We start from the raw sequence: 24036 nt of genomic DNA on the forward strand, positions 1-24036 counted from the left end.
CCAGTTGTGACCCGGAATTTTCCGGATGTCGTCGACTCAACGAACGAACATCGCATTTACTTACCATAAACCTAAAAATTTGCTTTTCTCTTAATATTTGAATAGCCTGTTAGAGCATTCCTTTTTTTAAGCGACAACCCACTGAGCATGAAACTTACAATAACTTGCAGTAAGTTTACATACCTCACATTTGTAAGTTTAGAATGTAAGGTCGGAGAAATATGACAACAACATTCAACTTATTGGTAATTTGAAACTTTCAGAAAATTAGTAGTGCTATATTATTGTAACATGACAAATGAAAACTAATATTATAATATTGCAAGGATGTTTTGATTACAAGTTATTTAAATGTTCATTTATTACATTGCTGCAACAAGGTATTAGCTATATTACATATGCAACGTTACAGCAACATTAACTTTTAAACATCAAGTTTTCAATGTTACTTCAATGTCTAAACTTAAAGTTTCCCAAATGTTCAAAATCAATATTACTGCAACTGACCACTTGAAATATTGGTTTTATGCAGTTGCTGCAATATCACAAATTAAGATTTACTTCAATAAAACCTTTTGATATAACCGGTATATTTATTTTGTAACATTACAGGTAATTATAAATACAATGTCACGGCAATTGTTTTTTTTAAGAATTAATTTCTCAATGTTGCACCAATTTTAAATAATAACGTTTATTAAACATTTAACATCAATATTGCAGTCATTGACCGTTTTAAATATATTTTTTATAATTTTGCTGCGTTATCACAAATTGATATTTCCTTTAATTAATCTATTTTAGAATCTATAAATATTACCCGTATCAAAATAGCATAACATCAGGGCAAATTATAAACACAATAGATGTTTTGAGCTATACCTATTAGATTTTTCAGATTGTTTTTTTACTGCTCGGTGGGTAGGTATTAGTGCGTTTTCACAATATCCGATTCGATATCGGATGTCGGACCGATATCCCATACATTACCGGCGCCATCTTGGATTTTTTCTATTGAAATCCTTCCGACATCCGATATCGGATCGGATAATGTGAAAACGGTCTTAGGGTAAGTTACATCAAGGACGAATTTCATTTCAAACCCCTACACCTTTTGAAAGACCTATGTTGGATATCCAACGACTCCATCACGAACCACTCAATAGATTCATCCCCAGCAGCATGCAGTTTATTACTTTCCATTAAAATCCTTCCGACATCCGATATTCGGATCGGATAATGTGAAAACGGCCTTACGTGTGCACCCTGGCAGGCATTAGTATGGTCGAGCGATGAACGATGTTGATGTTTTATCTTATCATTTATCGGGCGACCATACTTGCCTCCCTGATACGTAGCATAAAGTTTCCCAAATGTTCAAAATCAATATTACTGCAATTGACCACTTGAAATATTGGTTTTATGTAGTTGCTGCAATATCACAAATTAAGATTTACTTCAATAAAACCTTTTGATATAACCGGTATATTTATTTTGTAACATTACAGGTAATTATAAATACAATGTCACGGCAATTGTTTTTTTTAAGAATTAATTTCTCAATGTTGCACCAATTTTAAATAATAACGTTTATTAAACATTTAACATCAATATTGCAGTCATTGACCGTTTTAAATATATTTTTTATAATTTTGCTGCGTTATCACAATAAATATTACCCGTATCAAAATAGCATAACATCAGGGCAAATTATAAACACAATAGATGTTTTGAGCTATACCTATTAGATTTTTCAGATTGTTTTTTTACTGCTCGGTGGGTAGGTATTAGTGCGTTTTCACAATATCCGATCCGATATCGGATGTCGGACCGATATCCCATACATTACCGGCGCCATCTTGGATTTTTTCTATTGAAATCCTTCCGACATCCGATATCGGATCGGATAATGTGAAAACGGTCTTAGGGTAAGTTACATCAAGGACGAATTTCATTTCAAACCCCTACACCTTTTGAAAGACCTATGTTGGATATCCAACGACTCCATCACGAACCACTCAATAGATTCATCCCCAGCATGCAGTTTACTTTCCATTAAAATCCTTCCGACATCCGATATTCGGATCGGATAATGTGAAAACGGCCTTAGTGACCGGCGACACCAGAGCGTCGCGTGTCTCGGGGCGCGCAACGGGCGTCCGCGCCACGCCGCCTCAGTGTAATTCAAAAAACGTCTCCTCAGTACATTTTGTATAGGAAGGACGTAAGGCAGCGTTCCCACTTATGCGTCGCGTGTCTCGGGGCGCGCAAAGGGCGTCCGCGCCACGCCACCTGAGTGTAATTCAAAAAGCGTCTCCTCAGTACATTTTGTATAGGAAGGACGTAAGGCGCGCCGCCAAGCGGCGCGGCGCGCGCCCCGCCGCCGCCACGCCACCTGGGGCGCGTCTTACGTCTTTCCTATACAAAATGTACTGAGGAGGCGTTTTTTGAATTACACTGAAGCGGCGTGGCGCGGACGCCCGTTGCGCGCCCCGAGACACGCGACGCTCTGGTGTGGCCGGTCACTAAGACGCGCCCCCGGTTGCGTGGCGGCGGCGTGGCGCGCGCCGCGCCGCTTGGCGGCGCGCCTTACGTCCTTCCTATTCAAAATGTACTGAGGAGACGCTTTTTGAATTACACTCAGGTGGCGTGGCGCCGACGTCCGTTGCGCGCCCCGAGACACGCGACGCTCTGATGTGGCCGGTGCCTTACGTGTGCACCCTGGCAGGCATTAGTATGGTCGAGCGATGAACGATGTTGATGTTTTATCTTATCATTTATCGGGCGACCATACTTGCCTCCCTGATACGTAGCGGCGTGTGCATCAGTGGGTTCGGGCCAAGCCACGTACATACCACATAATATTGTATCGTCACTACTTTAAAAAAAAACTTGTATCTTCGTCTGTCAATGAAAAGAAAATTGTATTAAGTATGTATGGAATGCATATAGACTTACTGTGTTTTAACTTTGAGAAGCAGGGTGAGATACGAGATTTTTTCAAAGTAGTGACGATATATTATATTGTGGAACTGGTAAAGCTAGGAACATATTATGGGTCTCGACCGCGGACGCGATCTGGATAATGATTATACACTGAATTGTGCAAACTATCGATTGTCGGTCATGCACGTGCAATCGCAGACGTCCGCGCAATATATTCCTAGCTTCATTGTGTGATAGCGTTCCCTTAAGGGCCACTTGTACCACCCGCTTAACTCAAGGTTAGTGGACTGTCAAATTCCATATAAAATGGTGGGTTAACCTCGGATTTTCGGTGGTGCAAGTGACCCTTACTGTCATTTAGGTTCAGGTTCCCAATAGTTGGTACTCTTATAAGATGGTGAAGGGTACCGTTTAGGCCTGGCTAATCAGAACAACAACAGCGTTTCCAATAGGATTTATTAAGACAACACAGAGCTATACACAAGTTTAGACGTTTAGAATCTGAATTTATATTTTCGTTAGTCAGACACACAAACACTGCTTATTCAACAACAACTACGAACAATATATTTAATCTTATAATTAAATCTTAAAACCCTAAAGACTAAAACTAACACAAGCAGGTTATAACTAAATATAAAAAACCCCCTCAGATCCCCTGCCTCCGGCATAGACCCAAGAATGCTTGCGGCGTTTCCCCTTTGCACCGCCAGACTCAACCTCTGAGCAAAGAAGGAACCCGCTATTTGGTCCCCCGAGAAGGCGTTCCGACACCTTTTTAATAAAATTTTTGGACAAGTTTAGAAAAATAGTCTTTATGTATTAATGTGGTCTAGTAACACTAATGCCATAGGTGAGTGGTATATCTTGTACACTGTCTTTGCTTACACTGAACTGCACTTTCACTATTTGACGCGATGGTAGCGGGTGTACCAAAGACAGTATTATAGTTGAGATTTTATTTGTTGAATTTATTTAGTCTTCACATTAACAACTCTTTCTCTAAGGCCCACATGCCCTCTCCTGTTCTTCGATGGCCCATTGTTGGTTTTTATTTGCATATTATTCCCATAATCACAGGACACGGCAAGGAAGTGAAGAAGTGGCAGCATGGGCACACATTGGGCAGACACAATAACATCTCTGACAAAGACCACTGCAGGCTAGCATGCACCGGGCCCAGGATTGAGTGGCGTGAAGAGCACTGGTAAAGAATGGCCTCATTCGTCATGTCCCTCAGCCACAAGGATACAACAAAGAAGAGAATTATTCTTCTAAAATTTACTTCTGCAGCTCATTAATTTCCATTTTCGACTCTGCTACTTTTTCAACCGGCCGCTTACATTTTGGTTTACCTATAACAAAGTAATGTTTTAGAATAGTACTGCATAAAAACAAAAAAAAAATTGTTCACAAATTTTTCTAAGTCCTTTTGCTATACTCTGACCGTGTATAATAATACATTTATTGAGAAACAAATGTCAGTGTTTATCATATAAAAAAATGCCCTCACCATGATTTGAGCCTGAAGCCTTAATTAAGCACAGGATCACTACACTGCCGAGACATGTCATATTAACAAATAACAACCGCTACATGAAGCAGAATATTTTCTTGTTCTCAATGAGGCCGGCTGCCTTAAGACCATATTGTCACAGTCTTAACATGCTTCCCTCAAATCCTCAATCATTCTGTGAATCCACTGCAAAATAGAAGAGGTAGTTTGATTAACAATATTATATTAATTAAACCTGAAGTTTGGCAATATGCGTACAATTCATACTAGAAGAAAGAATATGTTTCATACGTACATAAGGTATTCTTTGGAGGACAAACAGGTGTTTTTTTTAGCTTAAGAATAGTGAAAAAACCAATTATGTACAATAATATAAATTGTAAATAATGTCAAAGAAAAGATTCTGACATTATTTCAGTGTTGCCAGGTCCAATTTGAATAAAATCAGAAGACACGTGTCCTAAAAATCAGGAGACATAAATAATTCGTCACTACTTTAAAAAAAAACTCATATCTTCGTCTATCAATGAAAAGAAAATTGTAGTAAGTATGTATGGAATGCATATAGACTTACTGCGTTTTAACTTTGAGGAACAGCGTGAGATACGAAATTTTTTAAAAGTAGTGAAGAATTGGCTCGAAAGTCATAGATTGATAAAGCCTGAGAGCCTAATAAAGAGAGAAATATAATATGAGAACTATTCTTCATACTAAACTGCAATGTCACCCCATACATCAGAATAAACAGCGCCCTCTTGACAATAATAGTCATATATTTCTGGTCAGGCTTTAGTATTATTATTCGATAACTTTATTTTCACAATTATTTGCAACATTTACATTAATAAAATTATTTAAAGAAAATTATGGCCAAGCAAATACTGTCGTTTAAAAAAGGCGCCTAATTCAAATTTTCTATGGCACAATAAACCTTCGCCCATGTTTCAAATTTGGCGCTTATTTTAGTATTTCGTAGTCAACTAGGAATCCTTATAGTTTCGCCATATTTGTCTGTCTGTCTGTCCATCCGCCCGTCCGTCCTGGACTGGAAACCGCTGAAATTTGCTTTTGCTGAGATGCAAAAATAAAAAGTGGAAAAAATAAATAATAATATAATATAATAAGTTTTATTAGGGTTCGGTTGCAATCTGTCATTTTTACCAGTAAAAGATAGGGTCTAAATAGCCATGAAAAAATAATGCCATGACATGAGGTGGGGTCCGTAGCCGTACCCTTCCATTCGATCTTGAAAGTCATTTTTTTTAGTTTTTCGTAAATAACTCGTAAACGGTGGCCCACAACAAAAAAATATGTTGAACAAAAACTATCTACATAAAATTTCCTACAAGAAAGGTTGTATACGTTTTTTGGATAGGATCAATATATAAATGGATAATTTAGTAAGAAAGTTTTTTTTAATCGATTACATGCTCCGTTTTTCGTCAATACCTCGTAAACGGTGGCCCACAGCAAAAAAATATGTTAAACAGATAATATCTACATAAAATTTCCTATAAGAAATGTTATATAGGTTTTTACGCTAGGATAATTTTTTTAGTTGGAAAGTATTTTTAAATAGATTACATGGGCCGTTTTTTGTTGATAACTCAAAAACGGTGGCTCACAGCCAAAAATAATGTTACACAGAATTAATCTACATAATATTAAAAAAGTTTATGTAGATTAATTCTGTATAACATTATTCTTGGCAGTGAGGACCCTGGGAAATTTTTGACGCCGCCTTTTTTTTTTTTCAAAATGGCCGACTTTACGTAGAGTGCTCAAATTTTGGTCGTTGAATCTCTTAGCGGCCTTGATTCGAATGAAATTAAAAAAAATAGCCGGGGGGTGCTCGACCAAATGTCATACAGGTCTCGGAGTAGAAAAAAGTTGCATTAAAAAAAAAATCAAAATGGCCGACCTTTTTTTTTAATAATTTCAAAATGGTCCTAGTGCGCTGAGATTTGGCACACGGGTGGAAGGTTGCCTCAAAATTTATATTCAAAAAGAAAATCTTGAAAAATTCAAAATGGCGGCCTTTGAGGGCTAATTGAAATTTGTATGGAGGTTTGTCTTTTAATTACCACAGGTCCGTAACGGTACAAAGAAGTGAAAAGTGCTAAAACAAATGTTATACAGTCACCTCAGGTCCACTAAATAGCATTTTTAAAAAATCAAAATGGCCGACTTTTTTTTTGAAAAATTTCAAAATGGTCCGAGCGCACTGAAACTTGGCAGATGCGTGTACAGTCGCCCAAAGATTAGTATACAAAAACAAAATTTTGAAAAATTCAAAATGGTGGCCTTTGAAGACTGATTGAAATTTGTATGGAGGTTTTTTTTAATCCCCATAGCTCCGTAACGGTAGGAAAAAGGTTAAAAGTACTTAAACTAATGTTGTATGTAGTTAGTTATCTGAGGTCCATCGAATAGCATTTAAAAAATTTCAAAATGGCCGACTTTGAATTGTTATTTTTTTATCTTCGGTCCGAGCGCGCTAAAATTTTTCACGTGGTAAGAACGGGGTCCAAAAATAGGAATGAGAAAAATTTTTTTTGGAAAAATCAAATGCCCTCGGGCCCCGCGCACCTTTAAAAAACTAGTCCATTTATATATTGATCCTATCGAAAAAACGTACATAACCTTTCTTGTAGGAAATTTTATATAGATATTTTCTGTTTAACATATTTTTTTGCTATGGGCCACCGTTTACGAGTTATTTACGAAAAACTAAAAAATTGACTTTCAAGATCGAATGGCAGGGTACGTCATGGCACCCACCCACCCACCTCATGTCATGGCATTATTTTTTCATGGCTATTTAGACCCTCATGTTTTACTGGTAAAAATGACAGATTGCCTCAAGAACCTTTTTTGGATTTTTTTACCACTTTGCACGGTTCTGGCGCGGTGAAGAACCCGGCCAAATTATCTGGCATGAACACTATACGACTTCTGAGGAACTCTACTTTCACTTTTTAATAATTCCAGGTTGCCTCAAACACCTTTTTTGGGCCCAAAAAATTAAATCTTTAATTCATAGCTCGATAAAGCCCCACTCCCCAGCTGCCAGACTTGCAGACCTGATGTGGGTTATGATTGGAGAAGCATCTGAGCACCTTTCCAGGTTGCCTCAAGGACCTGCTCAAAAATCCTGCCAGCTCTTGGACCAAAACGCAAACTGTGGGATGTTTTATCTCGCAGTTAATTTATTTATTGATTAGCTATACTTTAGTTAGACATTGTTAAACAGACCCTAAATATTTTTAACGTCGTCAAAAGATTTTAACAGTGTATTCCTGACCACTTTTAGAGACTATATTGTCATGTACCTACTTATACTTTTTTGGACATCGCTTAGCTTCAGAGTTACTATCAATTGAAAAAAAATCTAATTGTTAGGCTTCCCACAGACAGTCTTAAAAATTCATAATCTTAAAAAAAACTTGTATGCAATCTGACAGTTCAAACTGACACTGACAAGACACTGACAGATCTGTCAGTGTCAATTGCATACAAATTTTTTTTAAGATTATGAATTTTTAAGACTGTCTGTGGGAAGCCTTACTCAGTAAAAAAGATCTTTTTAAGGGAGTTGATGCCACTATGGAGATTAGTTTCACTGAGGTTTCACTATCCTCATTGATAAATGTCAAAAAGTGAAAAGTAAAATCTTTCAAGAATTATGTTTTTAGAAAAAAAGTTAAAACTCGTTTCAAGAATTATGTTTTTAGAAAAAAAAAGTTAAAACTCGTTTCAAGAAAAACGAGAAGCGAATTATATTATGCTGGGTCGAAACTTCGAAGCACGATTTTGTACTGAAAAACGTCATAAGTATAGTATATTCAAACTTGCATTATCATTTAATACATTATAATTATTTTATTTGAGATGCTTTTACACTTTTACTCCGTGTTGAAAATAAATCACAATAAATATTAAAAGATAAACATTAAAACATACAAAATAATATTTGTCAGTAATTTCTAAATCCTTCATTGATCATTTCACGTAAATTAATATTTTCTTCTTTGAATACCTACACTTATAAATTATATGCCAGAGACTAATTACTAAGGGGGGTTTCTTATTAAATACAACTTATATGTATATACCCGTCCTAGCGAAATCACGATATGCATTTTCGCCACTGACGGTGACGCAACTAAATAATATTATTATGAAAGTTACGGGCTCTGAATATTATAAATATAATTTTCCCTCTGTTTCTGAGAACGGTTTTAGAGTTGGCAACCCCGGACCGCGACGCGCCGCGAGCGACTGAAGGACTTGTATCCATGGTCTGGAAATAAATTAAAAAAAAAACGGCGGACGCCAATGCCGCCATCTTCTATCGTGTCGTGCGTGCTGTGCTGCTGTGTGAACTTGGAAATAAATCCGCTAGCTGAAGCTAGCTGACCGGATCGGAAAAATGGTGAGATTTGCTATTTAATTACCCATTTACAGCCTATGTGGCAGTTAACTATTCGATAGCTTATTGAGTTTATTGTGGGACTAGGTTGGTTTCTGGCGTTCCCACTTAAGCGTTGCGTGTCTCGGGGCGCGCACTGAATCGGCGTGAATCCCCAAGATATCATATTACAGAAAAAAGGCTCGCCACCGGACTACCGACATGGCGCATTACGCGATTTATTTTAAACATTCTAATTCAATATAATTTTTCACTGTGTTCAGGTTCAGGGTTCTTTTTGTTGCCCCATGCCCCATCATCTGCCGCCATCCTGGACAAGTCGGCGATCAATAACAGGACCCGGCCTGCGAGCAATGGCCAATGAAGTCTATCCCAGTGCCACGTCATCAAGTCATCACGCAGTCGTCGGGTGCAAATGACGCGGCGGATCTTTCTCAAGCTTAGAAAGGTAGTTGTGCATTTATACGTCTATTTTGATTCCCTTTTCGACTGTCAAATTCCATATGAAATGGTGGGTTAGCCTCGGGTTAACCCTCCATTTTCGGTGGTGCAAGTGACCCTTAGGTATGTAGTCAGTTGTGATTGCTTGATATTACAACTTGACAATAAAAAGCCGTCGAGAGTACAATATTTGTATCTTATCTACAACATTTATATTTGTATTTTATTGTGTACCAAGTATAAAAACGTCACGTAAATAATCCAAAATGACCCTTTGATAGTCCGAACTCAGCTTAATTAACCTAAGAGATGTGTAGCGTTTGCGTAGCATTTGATATTTGGGTGCATTTAATTGCAAATTATTTGTGTGTGTTCATAAATATTCCTGGGTTTTCTCATTAACTGTTTCTGCACCTCCCTCCCTGTTATTTGCACTTGTTTTATATAGCCCACGTACCGGACATTTCAGATGGTTGTGGCCCAGAGCCCCGCTACTTCGTGCCAGGCCATTCTCCAACTGCAGATCCATGTGTCATCGCGACAGTGCACTCACTCACCTTGTTTGGCCCGATGGAATTTGGTTAGCTTGCACATTTTACCCTTCTCTTCATTTATTTATTTCTGTATTTTTATTCAGTAAATACAAAATGTCGGACAATGACAGTAGTGATAACGAGAGCAAGGAGATTGACAAAGCAAAACTTAAATAAAAATTGCCTTTAAAAATAATCTGCCATATTTTTAAACCCAATTTCTATTTAAGAAGTCTCATTGAAATTTATAATGATCATATGAGTTGACCTTGATGTCAGTCGACACGTTTTCATTTAATTTCCATATCAGCAAATCATTCAAATTCGTTTTGAGAGTTTAAAAAGAAGCTGATTTGACTAGAAGGAAAGTAGCCTATAATAAGGATGTATTGATAAATAATCATCTCAACCTCACATCATTTTTAGGGTGCTGTAGTCAACTAGGAACCCTTATAGTTTCGCCATGTCTGTCTGTCCGTCCGTCCGTCCGCGGATAATCTCAGTAACCGTTAGCACTAGAAAGCTGAAATTTGGTACCAATATGTATATCAATTACGCCGACAAAGTGGTAAAATAAAAAGTGGAAAAAAAGTGTTTTGTTAGGGTACATGTAAAGTGTGTCGCTTAACACATTGGACACCGCGTACCCGACAATCGGGTACTCGTAAACTTTACTCAGATGCCGGCATACCCGATAGTCGAGCAAGAGCTATAAACCTTCACGCGACGCCAACGTACCCGATAGTCGGGCAAGCTTTGCATCTTCGCTACCTCAGGGCTGCCACTGACTGTCTTCTGATTATAATGTACTTATGTGGTCGAAAAGTTGGTACAGTTGATTATTATATTTATTAATTCACTTTGTATTTCTATTTACTTTACCTAATGCGATTACAAAATAATAATTCTTATTAGTTGGTTACGTTAAATCGCATACACGGGTATGTATCAATAGGAGTTAGAATTTTCGTAAATCGTACAACCTAATTTGTGTTTACGAATATTTAAGAGTGATAAAGTAGGTACTCATAGGATTATTTTAGTGAAACAAAATTCGGAGAAAAATAAACCAAAAAATTCAACTAAGAACCTAACAACATTCTAATTTCTAAGCGGCAGTTCTCAGAAAAAGACAATAGGTAAGTCATAAAATAGCAACTGCGTGGAAGCAAAACAAGTAGCTTTGAATAAAATATTAAATAAATAAATAAATAAATATCTATTTGAAGTTAGCGACTCGGGTTTTTCACACCGGTCACGGTGTAAAATTTGCAATCTGAGCCATTCCGTAATGGTTTGTGATGTGCTTTGGACGTTGTTGTGTTGTGTTAATTTTTATTTTGACGACTATCGGCTTGTTTCTGGACAACTGTGACTTCTGCTTTCTTACTGGACTTTGTGGTTTTGCCTCTGATTGGAATTGATAATTAATTTGGTTGTTTCTACTACGACGATGGCGAATGCTCGTGGTCCTGATGACATTGAGCGAGACTTAATAAATATATTCGGCGAGGATGCAGTAGTTGATGAGCACAACTCTCAGCCACAATTACGCGAAAGGAGTTAACTTCACTGTTGAATTTAGGAATTTCGTACATTAGCAATTTTGATTTTCGATGTCATGTCTTTCGGAATTTCGTACTTAGAACATTTGATTTTCGACATTGTGCTACGCACTCTTTCATTTTATGCACGTATACGAAAGTTACTTGGCACAGCCCTGAGCGTCCGCCGCTTGCCCGACTATCGGGTTCGCGGCGTCCGGCATTGAGTTGCACGTCGTTGCCCGACTATCGGGTACTGTCGGTTTCTGGGGTATTGTTCGAAATTTAGCCTGGTTGCGAAAGTGTTAACTTCAAAAGTGGGTAAATCCATTCTGCTAAAAGGTTTATTTTATATAAAATGTAATATGATCTGAAAGATAATTAACCTTATAGCAAAATGGATTTACCCACGTTTGAAGTTGAGCGACACAAGTGGGGACTGATTTTTTTTTCATTCCAACCCCAACGTGTGATATATTGTTGGATAAGTATTTAAAAATCAATATGGGCTTACTAAAATCGTTTTTTGATAATATTAATATTTTCGGAAACAATCGCTCCTACAGGAAAAAAAGTGTGTCCCCCCCCTCTAACTTTTGAACCATAATATGTTTAAAAAAAAACCGGCCAAGAGCGTGTCGGGCCACGCTCAGTGTAGGGTTCCGTAGTTTTTCGTATTTTTCTCAAAAACTTCTGAACCTATCAAGTTCAAAACAATTTTCCTAGAAAGACTTTATAAATTTCTACTTTTGTGATTTTTTTCATATTTTTTAAACATATGGTTCAAAAGTTAGAGGGGGGGGATGCACTTTTTTTTCCTTTAGGAGCGATTATTTCCGAAAATATTAATATTATCAAAAAACGATTTTAGTAAACCCTTATTCATTTTTAAATACCTATCCAACAATATATCACACGTTGGGGTTGGAATGAAAAAAAATATCAGCCCCCACTTTACATGTAGGGGGGGGGGGGTGCCCTAATAAAGCATTTTTTTCCATTTTTTATTTTTGCACTTTGTTGGCGTGATTGATATACATATTGGTACCAAATTTCAGCTTTCTAGTGCTTACGGTTACTGAGATTATCCGCGGACAGACGGACGGACGGACAGACAGACATGGCGAAACTATAATGGTTCCTAGTTGACTACGGAACCCTAAAAACCGGCCAAGAGCGTGTCGGGCCACGCTCAGTGTAGGGTTCCGTAGTTTTCCGTATTTTTCTCAAAAACTACTGAACCTATCAAGTTCAAAATTTCATATTTTTTAACCATATGGTTCAAAAGTTAGAGGGGGGGGGGACGCACTTTTTTTTCCTTCAGGAGCGATTATTTCCGAAAATATCAATATTATCAAAAAACGATCTTAGTAAACCCTTACTAATTTTTAAATACCTATCCAACAATATATCACACGTTGGGGTTGGTTTGAAAAAAAATATCAGCCCCCACTTTACATGTAGGGGGTTACCCTAAAAAAAAACATTTTTTTCCATTTTTTATTCTTGCACTTTGTCGGCGTGATTGATATACATATTGGTACTAAATTTCAGCTTTCTAGTGCTAACGGTTACTGAGATTATCCGCGGACGGACGGACAGACAGACATGGCGAAACTACGACTACGGAACCCTAATATAAAAAAAAATACTAAAGTAGAACTTTATAAAGACTTTCTAGGAAAATTTGTTTTGAACTTGATAGGTTCAGTAGTTTTGGAGAAAAATACGGCAAACTACGGCCGGAAAGCGTGGCCCGACACGCTGTTGGCCGGTTTTTTTTAGACTTTACTCTTAATAACAAATCTCGTAAGTCGATTAAATTTATTGTAGACCATGTTTCAACAAATTTGAGAGCCTTGAATACGCTTAGGGAGCGCACTGACATGTGGGTCACTCTTATAATATATATAGTTGTCCAAAAACTGGACAGTGTAACTAACTAGCATTAAGTGGGAAGTCTACTTTCCTTTTAGTAAATTCAGCGTGTGCTATTCTGCGGCGCGGCGGCGATGCCTTCATAATGAACTTCAACTAACTATGGTAAAATGATGTACGTAATTACGTATAACGTACAATATGTACGTATGATGTTTATGACTGCACCTATAGGGGGAAACGAAATAATGGGCTTTGATTGTATCGGTACTCATAGATAGAATCTACATTATCTACTTTTTTCTTATGGAAATTGACGTACAAATGCCTTTTATTATGTACGTATTGAAAAAATCATTACAACTTAGTAATTTTATGTACTTTCAGTAGTTCCGCATTCCACCTGAACCTTATGAGCAGGGAGCGTACTTTTCGTGCCGATTACATCAATTTGACGTCACGCTCCATATAGGGTGATCACAAATTGTATCATTGTTAATTATTAATCATTAGTCATCAATATCATTTTAAGTTATGAATTTATTTGCATGGTAATGAATGCAAGAAGGATGGTGTGCTTTACGTTAGAGAGAAATTCTCTTTTCTACGTATTTATTGTAATGTGTTGTTAACAATACTATTTAATTAAATTTATTTATAAAAACAAATCAAATAATTTTATTCACGTTTCACATTTCAAGTAGGTATTATTTATGCCACATGTAAATGGACTACTGTATTTGAAGTAATTTGTATATGATTAAAATAATTGACGAGTAATGATTAATAATTTACAATAAACTATTTGGGATCACCCAATTTGGAGCGTGATGTCAGATTAATGTCATCGGCATGAAAAGTACGCTCCCTGCTTATGAGCTATTATGTCAGGAGGTGTACAGGTAAGTGAGACGGAGATATGTCCCTTCCACGCTCAAAGCCCATTATTTCGTTGCCCCCTATACTGGCCTCCTAAAGCCGAAAAGCGCTATCTCAAACGGAAATCCACAGATAACTTATAAAGTACTAGCTTTTGCCCGCTGCTTCGCTCGCGTTAGAAAGAGACAGAAAGTAGCCTATGTCACTCTCCATCCCTTCAACTATATCCACTTAAAAAATCAATCACCACGTCAAATCGTCAACTCGTTCACGTCAATTCGTTCGAATTCGTTGCTCCGTTTTGCCGTGAAAGACGGACAAACAAACAGACACACACACTTTCCCATTTATAATATTAGTATGGATCTATAACTGACAGTTCCATTTCCAAAATCATTTGGTTTTGAGATAGCGCCACTCGGCTTAGCGGGGCAGTATAGGTCAGCAATTCCCGTCAACTTTGTACAATGCCACGTCAGCAAATTTTAATTGATCCTATTTTGTTACCAACATTTTGTAATATAATTCGACTTTCGTAAGATATATACAGGATAATTTTTATAATTAAGAAAATATAGATACTAGAGAACCCTAATGACGAAATAAAACTTAATAAAATCTTAATTTATCAACAAAATCTTGGTAACAAAATAGGAATTAATAAAAACAAATTTAACTTTTCCCTTAATTTTTGTATAAACTTTTCGAGAACTGCTGAGGTACAGTCATAAACATAATACGTACATTTAGTTGCATTTCATTAACATTATGGTGCCGCCTCCGCAGAGTAGCACACAAATCAGCTTCTTTTTAAGTTTGCTAATTATGGAAATAGTAGGAATTTGTGTTTAGTGACGTCACGGTCAACTCTTTTAGCATGGTGCATTGGGGTAATTTCGAAGCACAGAAATGCTCGGGTAATTTCGAAAGGGGAATATTGATATGATGATGGAAATAATGGTGATTTTTCTGTGACTTTCGAAATTACCCTAATGCACGCTATCAGACATATTCAATAGAAATTTGATTTAAAAATTACTTTTGCGAATGTGTTTCTTATAATTATCTAATGCTTCATTTGTAATTTTGTATGGTATAAAATATTTTAAGTACAGGAAAATTCCATGTACAAAACCACAATTGCAAAGTATCCTCTTGAAGACTTATCAGTTTCTAAGAAATCGTCAGACGTATTGGAGACTGTGCAGGATGCGAGCTCCAAAAGCGCTCAGGCAAATAATAATAATAATCATACATACATACATACATACAATCACGCCTGTATCCCATGAAGGGGTAGGCAGAGCACATGAAACTACTCAAGTTTCAGTGCCACTCTTGGCAAATAAGGGATCGATAGAAAACGAAAGTGTGACATAAATAGTGTGTAATAAACGATAGTGTGTAATAATAATCAATAAAGTTAAATCATACAAAATATCATAAATCCTTCATCTCATCAGCGGCAAACTCATGTTTCACGTGTACAATCAGAATTATAGATTTAATGAATTTAATTTTTTGCAGGTATGTCACCTGAGGCGAGGAGTAGGTGCGTGTGCGAACGGCCTTAGTGACGCCTCTACAGCGCGACGGGTGTATTCTCCTCAAATATGAGAAGGAGCTCGGGTCCTGCGGGCTCTTAACCGTCGTAGTATTCACGCAGTGTTTTAAAATAGTGTTTGTGTGTATTATGATAACATATGTTCAATTCAAATGTCTAACACTACATAAGTATACATATCATTTTTCATTAGTATGGTGCTGTTTTTGCGGTCTGAAGAAAAAACTTCAAATAAAATAATTATGTTGTCTGTATATCCATGTTTTTGTTTTACAATCAATGATTTTTGTGTGAGGTAGTTTTTAAGTTTGACTTTTTCGTTTCTAGTTATTTTGATCATACATAATCATTAAAATTATGCTGGGAAGTATCTGTAAGCTGCGCACGGATCCGAACCTGTCGAGCATACTCGCGCGCGAGCCTTTGGCTGTCGGATTTTGGAGAGAATCTAGCTTGTTTCAATCGAATCGCGATCGAATCAAGCGAGATCTCTTTGAACCGGCAGCTGGCAGCCGCACGAGGCTCGCTCAGGCTCACGAAGATTGCAGAGCACCTTGCGTGCAGTTATATTTGCGACGTCCTACCAACCACAAAAATCACGTTCCCTGAAATATCCCTATGAAATATTGTGTGAACGGTTCACGAGTGACTTGCACAAAACGTGCATCTAGTAAATTGCAGCAATATTATTATTTCACTAAACGAATAAACTGCCAGTGATTCGTTGACACAACATACCAAATATAACCATAGCAGAAGTTTCAAATGAAACATTATGAGAGCTACTTTTAGGTACATTACAAGTGTAACTTGCAAGGAACTTCACAAGAGTTATTAAAGCAATGTTACATTAGTAACTTATTAAAAGGTATCTGTGAAAAGTTAATACAATATAAAACTTTAAACTTATTGGTGTATTGTAAATGTAACATTGCCGTAATGAATAGCGTGTAAGTTACGTACAAGTTGCATAATGTGCTATTGTTGCAATGTACAGAAATGAAACTTGCAAGGAACTTCACAAGAGTTATTTAAAGCAATGTTACATTTGTAACTTATTAAAAGGTATCTATGAAAAGTTAATACAATATAAAACTTCAAACTTATTGGTATATTGTAAATGTAACATTGCCGTAATGAATAGCGTGTAAGTTACGTACAAGTTGCAAATGTGCTATTGTTGCAATGTACAAAAATGAACTTCTTAAAAGTTTTCGTCGTAACTTTCTAGTAAGTTGATATTTCAATGTATCAGCAACATTGCTATTCAAAGTTATAGAAAGTTGTAAAAATCCGATCTGGGAAACTTACAGGGTTTATCTACAGCGCGGCCGAATTCGTTTAACATCAATATGGCTCCAACGTTGCTCAAACGTTGCAAGCTTGCAATTGTAAGTTTCAAGCTCCCAGATGTAGCATTGAGCAATGTTACCGCAAGTTCTGCTTGCTTAACGGGAATGTGGTAACTTTTTTGTCTATTAACCACTCAATTGCTCTAAAATTTTCTTAAATAAGGTATGGTACGTGACAATAATTTATTGTTAGGAATAAGGTAACAGACCCAATCATGGACAGTTTAAGAAAAATTTCGCCTGTTTTTGATATTTCACTGATAAATGTAAAAATTCTACCACTAAGCGTGTTAAATCTTGAATGTCCTATCCTTCTTTTACATTTCAAGCGTATTGCAGAATAGATACTCTTATTGGTTTCTTCATAGTTAACAAATTAAAACTAGGTGTTTTTTCTCCAATTATTGACGGCAGTTCTCCAGTAATGGATCCCCCATTATGGACAGTGAAATAAGTTTAAAATTTTACTTTTAAAGCCAACTGATACTCAATGAGTCAATTTTATATACCATAAATAAAATTAGTTTGGGTTATTTTAACATAGGATTGTTTCTTGTAAATTTTAGTTTTGTAAATTGTTCCTTGTCCATCATAGGAGGTACGCAGTTTTTCGGTTCCAGTAATGGACACACGCAAAATAACGCTATTTCTTTATATCTTTGGACCAACAAACTAATATGTTTTATACCTTATCTCATGCTTAATGCAGTAAGTAAAACTCATTCAAATGTACACCGAGATCATTATTAAAACGCATATAAGTATTTACATAATTATATAAGAAACTAAGACTAAACTTAAAAGCTAGCTAATGTCTAAAATAGGCCCTTGAGGCATTGTACCAAGGATACTGGCGACATTTCCTCGCTGTATCGCAATGCTGATACGTTGAGCGAGGAAGTCGCCAGCTCTTCGGTCACCTGGCCCCGTAGCCGAATGGCATTTCTCCGACGCCAAACGAAAGCGATACGCCGCTGGCTCTGTCAATACGCAAGCGCGATAGAGATAGATATCTACTAGCGCTTCGTTTCGTGAGCGTTTCGTGAGCGATTGTGCCATTCGGCTAGCCACCCAGTTACCTCAACCAGACGCTTCGCGATTTCTGTGAACAACTTGTTCGCGCTGGGTGCCCCATGGACCTAGAGTTTCTACACCGAGTATTATTTTTTTATTATTTTATACATGAACTCAACTCTCTTAGCAACATTACTCAGAATTCGTCTTGATATTTTTTTTGTCGCCAAATCCTTCAGAAATAACCGAATTAAATGAAACTTCAAAATTAAACAGCTCTACAACTCTAGTTTATGGTACATTGCCGTCAGTTTTTAGAAACTAATTTTAGATACTTATTTTTAAGGATTTCTGTTTTTTTGCCCATAATGGCATCACCGTCCGTTATAGGGTATTTTACATTACCTAGTTGCCTTATTGTTGATAATGAAACCTTAAGGATTAAATAAGTGGTTCCTACTTATTAAATATAAAAAAAGGGTGAAAAAAACTAAAAGTGCGAGCTTTCAAAAAGTAATAAAATAACTAAATAAGTAGCTCTAGGAATACCTACCTTCCTTCTTACGAAATACCTACCTTCTTCTTCTTAGGAATATCTACCTACCTTCTACCTTCTTACGAAATACGTAAGATGAAAACCTAACTACGAAATTCTTGAACGTAAAAATTTTGGTACTTAAACATAAAATTACTTGAATTCTTAAACACAAGAAATATGACAAAATAAATTATTAATTATTATTCTCTTTATTGATTTCCATTATTAATTAATGGTAAAGTGTTGTCGCGTCGGGGGACCGCTCTCAATATTAGCGCGAGGGCAGACGTCGTTGACGGGTGTTGACGGTTGTGTTTCCGATGCAGTCTTTAGAGTCTTATTTTAAGATTGGGTGTTGAAATTTTTGCTCAGCACTTATCTAGTTTGTTTGGTTGTAAACATATACGTTACTTGTAATTCTAATACTTCCTTTGACATTTTGGTTGTATAGTTACATTGTTCATGTTCAGGTAGTTAGTTTAATGTATGTACCTAGTGAATTTTTTGTTAAACATTTATTAAGTTAGTTTAGCTGTGTAAATATTTAGTTTTTAAGTTTCAAGTTAGACAGGCAAAGAGCGGTCCCCCGACGCGACAACACTTTACCATTAATTAATAATGGAAATCAATAAAGAGAATAATAATTAATAATTTATTTTGTCATATTTCTTGTGTTTAAGAATTCAAGTAATTTTATGTTTAAGTACCAAAATTTTTACGTTCAAGAATTTCGTAGTTAGGTTTTCATCTTACGTATTTCGTAAGAAGGTAGAAGGTAGGTAGATATTCCTAAGAAGAAGAAGGTAGGTATTTCGTAAGAAGGAAGGTAGGTATTCCTAGAGCTACTTATTTAGTTATTTTATTACTTTTTGAAAGCTCGCACTTTTAGTTTTTTTCACCCTTTTTTTATTTAATTTTTAATTTAATTCACCTTTTTTTTGTGTCGGGGGTTTTTTAAATTTATAATTTAAGGTTTTTATTTCTTTCTTTTTGTAGGGGGCTCTTTCTTTTGTCATATTTCTTATGTTTTGGAATTCAAGTACCGAATTGTATGTTAAGTACCTACTTACCTACATTTTTTACGTTCAAGATGTTCTAGAGGTAAGTGCATGCTGTTTTTATAAAAATACTAATGTCACTATAAGCGTGCCGTTCAGATCTGAGGAGTTCCGTTCTGACCAACATCAGGAGTTCCACTGCACCAAATGTCACTGTTCTGGACGTAAGTGCATGCTGTTCTTATAAAAATACCAAAGTCACTATAAGCGTGCCGTTCAAATTTGAGGAGTTCCGTTCTGACCATCATCAGAAGTTCCAGTGCACCAAATGTCACTGTTCTGGACGTAAGGGCATGCTGATCTTATAAAAATACCAAAGTCACTATAAGCGTGCCGTTCAGATTTGAGGAGTTCCGTTCTGACCATCATCAGCAGTTCCACTGCACCAAATGTCACTGTTCCGTAAGTAAATGCATGCCATTCCTTTAAAAACACAAAAATCACCATATGTATGCCTTTCAGATTTGAGGAGTTCTCTCGATTTCTCCAGGATCCCATCATCAGAACTGGGTTCTGAGAAAAATGGGACCAATCTGTATTCATATACTATCAAAAAAAAAATTCAAAATCGGTCCAGTAGCGACGGAGATATCGAGGAACAAACATAAAAAATAAAATACAGACGAATTGAGAACCCCTTCCTTTGAGATTTGAGGCGGCGGTTAAAAATCAGCACCGATAGCATGGTCGCGCCAGGCCATCCTTTTCGCACTTACTAATAGTACGAATATCACAGAATATAATAGTACAAATACTGAAGGCTCACTCCTTTGATGTTCATAAAACGCCGCCATTCTAAATTCTTACCTACATTAACAAACAGACCGCACGCGAGCAGCCGACATAGAATTCTATTGCGCCGCGTGAAGGTCGTCACCAGTGAACGGGCCGCGAAACTCGCGGCCGCCGCCATATACATGTAGCGCGGCGATATAATCGCAGAATGAGCCGCCCCTTTAGGCCTAGCACATGATTGCCGCGAGAGTATGTCGCCGCGAGATAGATGAGATCACACGTCTTTGTCGTAATTGTATTAATGACATAAGAACCGGTAGTTTATCTCGCGGTGACATACTCTCGCGGCAATCATGTGCTAACCCTGCTGGTTTTATCATTTATCGCGCGATCAGGCTTGCCTCTGTAATCCATAATAAATAATTTTTTTTTTGTGGCGGCGACCATCTTGGACCAGCGGCCATCACCTACAGCTACATATACATACAATCACGCCTGTGTCCCATGAAGGGGTAGGCAGAGCACATGAAACTACTCAGGTTTCAGTGCCACTGTTGGCAAATAAGGGGTTGAAAGAAAACGAAACTGTGACATTGCAGTGACAGGTTGCCAGCCTCTCGCCTACGCCACAATTTAACCCACATCCCACAGTCGCCTTCTCCCACGGGAAGAAAGGCCCTCACCTACAGCTAACATAAATAAAAAACACTCGACTAATTCACCTTTTATAAACAAAAAAATAAATCAAAATCGGTAGATCCGTTCAGGAGCTACGACACGATGCGATGCCACAGACAGACACACACATACACACACACACACACACACACACACACAGAGACAGATAGACACGTCAAACTTATAACACCTCATCGTTTTACGTCGAAACAACTTTCTACGATAATTGGTCAAGTGCGACTCGGATTTCGACTCTTCCATACAATTTAGTCATGAGCGCCTGATGGAATGTGATAGCAACGATTTCACAAACAAATAGTAGAAGTTTAGTACATTTCGTACTTTCAAGACGTTATATCTCGGAAACGATAAGAGATAGACCAAAATGGACTTCAGATTTGGGCTTTCGGTGGCACAATTGTGCCACACGAATTTTATATTTTCGTATATATAGACATTTTTTGGACCGATTTGGATAATTTTTTTTTCAAAAAAATCTAACCCGGTGTAAAATCTTTATTTTTTGAGCTAGAAGGCTGAAAAAAATAGTATTTAGGTGTTAACAAAAAAACTAAAAAAATCATCCTTCTAAAAGATATCGTTTTTTGCGTCGGGGGTTAAGTAATCTTCTAAAAGATTAGGCGCCTTTTAGTATGTATTATGTATTTAGCCCAACTAGTAGGTAGAACTATTTTTATTGCGATGACATTCAAAAACTGACAAAAAATGCCACATGAAGTGCCTCTTAATGACGCTCAAAAGCAGATTTTATGACCCGAAAGATGAAGTCCGGTTTTAGTAGCTAGTTCGTAAAAAACACGCTTTTCTTTTAAGGGTCCCGTAGCCAAAATGATAAAATTGCCAACATCGTGGTTACTACATTTTAACATAGTTTTGGTAATTACCCGATTTTTATTGATTGCTCCTAAAATGTTTTGTAATTAGAATATCTTAAGAATTATTTTTATTAGCCTTTAGGTCAGTGTGCTACCGTAATTTTATAACTAGCTTTTGCCCGCGGCTTCGTTCGCGTTAGAAAGAGACAAAAAGTACTCTCCATCCCTTCAACTATCTCCACTTAAAAAATCACGTCCATGCGTCGCTCCGTTTTGCCGTGAAAGACAGACAAACAAACAGACGCACACACTTTCCCATTTATAATATTAGTATGGATATGGATGTGCTGTATTACCTACACGTGTTGTTTATATGTAACAGGATATATATATAAGGACGTTCAAACCAAATGTAACCTTTCTGTGATTCGGTGAAGTCTGTGGTAAGTAATTGAATTAGATTCTAAGTATATGTAATAAAATACTTAACTTTTTAGTAAAATACGTACTAGTTAAAAAACTATTTATTTTACTAACGCAACAGCCGTTTATTTAGCTGATCCTTTACCCCAAATGAGCAAATCTTTGAATCGTACACTTGCTTTCTCGTCCTAATTTTTACATGTGTGACTGTCCAGGCCTACAGGGTCCTTAAACTTCAAGTGCAAGAAGGTCCTTTCCATCCGAATTTCAAGGATGAGGCAAGCACATCGACCCGACATCCATGAACAAGGAAACCAACCTCTCCAGGAAACTATGGTGTCAATTAAACCGCCTAAGAACCGGGCACGGACGATGCAACTTTTACCGGCATAAGTGGGGATGGAGAGACTCCGCGCTGTGCGACTGCGGCCCCGAGGACCAGACCATGGAGCACATCATACAGCGGTGCCCACTTCGCGCATACTCGGGTAGCCCGCATGATCTGCTGGACTTGACGCCCACCGCTGTGCAGTGGTTGCAAGACTTGGATGTTGCCTTATAATCTTTTATTTTGCCTATTTGTACATATCGCCATACGATTAAATAAATAAATCCGAATTTCAAACTAAAATTCTCATAAAAGGATCCTTATTGCTGATAAAACATAAAGAACCTTTAGGAATGGATCATCACATTTGATGTACATACCTATATGTGGTAGAAATACTAAATAATAATAATTTACTGCTACTCTCGCTTTTGTTATTATAGTGCCATTCCGTCACCCGCTTCCATACATTCAAACGTCTAACAGCTCTATTAAGTATAACTTATGTTTTATTGCCATTTTTATTGATCGTTAACTCTCTGTTTGGTATCGTTTCTCCGAAACTAAGTTATAACTTAAGACTTTAACAGTGTTATTGTGGATTATAGTCCGTTTTTATTTGGGTGTATAATAAATATGCCGTTTTCTAAACGTTAAACTATGACCCTAGAGCATAAACGCCTACGTTACGATACAGAAAATACCGAATGCGATAAATACTCCTTAAAAATTATGGCATCTAAGACTTCCAGCAATTTACTATCTTGATACATATTTCTAAGAAAGTGATAACTTTTAGACTAGAAGTTATTTTTAATTTATTTTTGTCTAAATGCTAATTTTAGGTTACTGTCTGGAAAAACGGGCAGAAATTAAAAGTGGCAACATTGTAGTCTCGTCCCATTTTCGTAACATAATGATTTTAAAGGGAAGGCACAAAAATGTTGTTACTACTCATTTTTCACGGGCTATAGTTTAATTAAAATGGTTTGTATATAATTTTCCTGTCGATGTAAACCTAACATTTTTTGGTTTTCTTTTTTTTTGGGATTTGAAATTGATTTTTGTTTAATTCAAAAATTCAGTAACATAGTAAAAAAAGTTTGGTTTTCTTTAATTAGAATTGCCTTTGACATCTGACAGACCATATCTGTAACAAATTGATAACGCACGCAAACTGCAAGTAACCGTAGCACTGCGTAGGACGGCGTAGCAGCTACGCCGTAACTTGTAAATAAACACTACTGATTCCTGTGTACATAATATATGTCTGTGATAGCCTTTTAGGTCTTCTTATATAATAAGCAAGTAAGTAGAATATTGAATAACTGTAGATAGTGT

At 36.9% G+C, this 24036-nt stretch overlaps 2 long non-coding RNA genes across 2 annotated transcripts; one reads left to right on the forward strand and one right to left on the reverse strand.

The window, feature by feature from the left end:
- Positions 1 to 3385: 3385 nt before the first annotated feature.
- LOC125232570 lies at positions 3386 to 5066 on the reverse strand. Its single transcript, XR_007177763.1, has 3 exons — positions 4758 to 5066; positions 4460 to 4648; positions 3386 to 4301 (listed from the first exon to the last, which is right to left on the reverse strand). It is a non-coding gene; the product is annotated as an uncharacterized LOC125232570 (long non-coding RNA).
- A 3199-nt stretch (positions 5067 to 8265) lies between these two features.
- On the forward strand, positions 8266 to 15987 carry LOC125231820. Its single transcript, XR_007177672.1, has 4 exons — positions 8266 to 8897; positions 9158 to 9342; positions 9805 to 9915; positions 15697 to 15987. It is a non-coding gene; the product is annotated as an uncharacterized LOC125231820 (long non-coding RNA).
- Positions 15988 to 24036: the final 8049 nt, after the last annotated feature.

Source organism: Leguminivora glycinivorella, chromosome 1 (assembly GCF_023078275.1).
Source record: "Leguminivora glycinivorella isolate SPB_JAAS2020 chromosome 1, LegGlyc_1.1, whole genome shotgun sequence".
In the NCBI taxonomy this organism is placed as follows: Eukaryota; Metazoa; Arthropoda; class Insecta; order Lepidoptera; family Tortricidae; genus Leguminivora; species Leguminivora glycinivorella.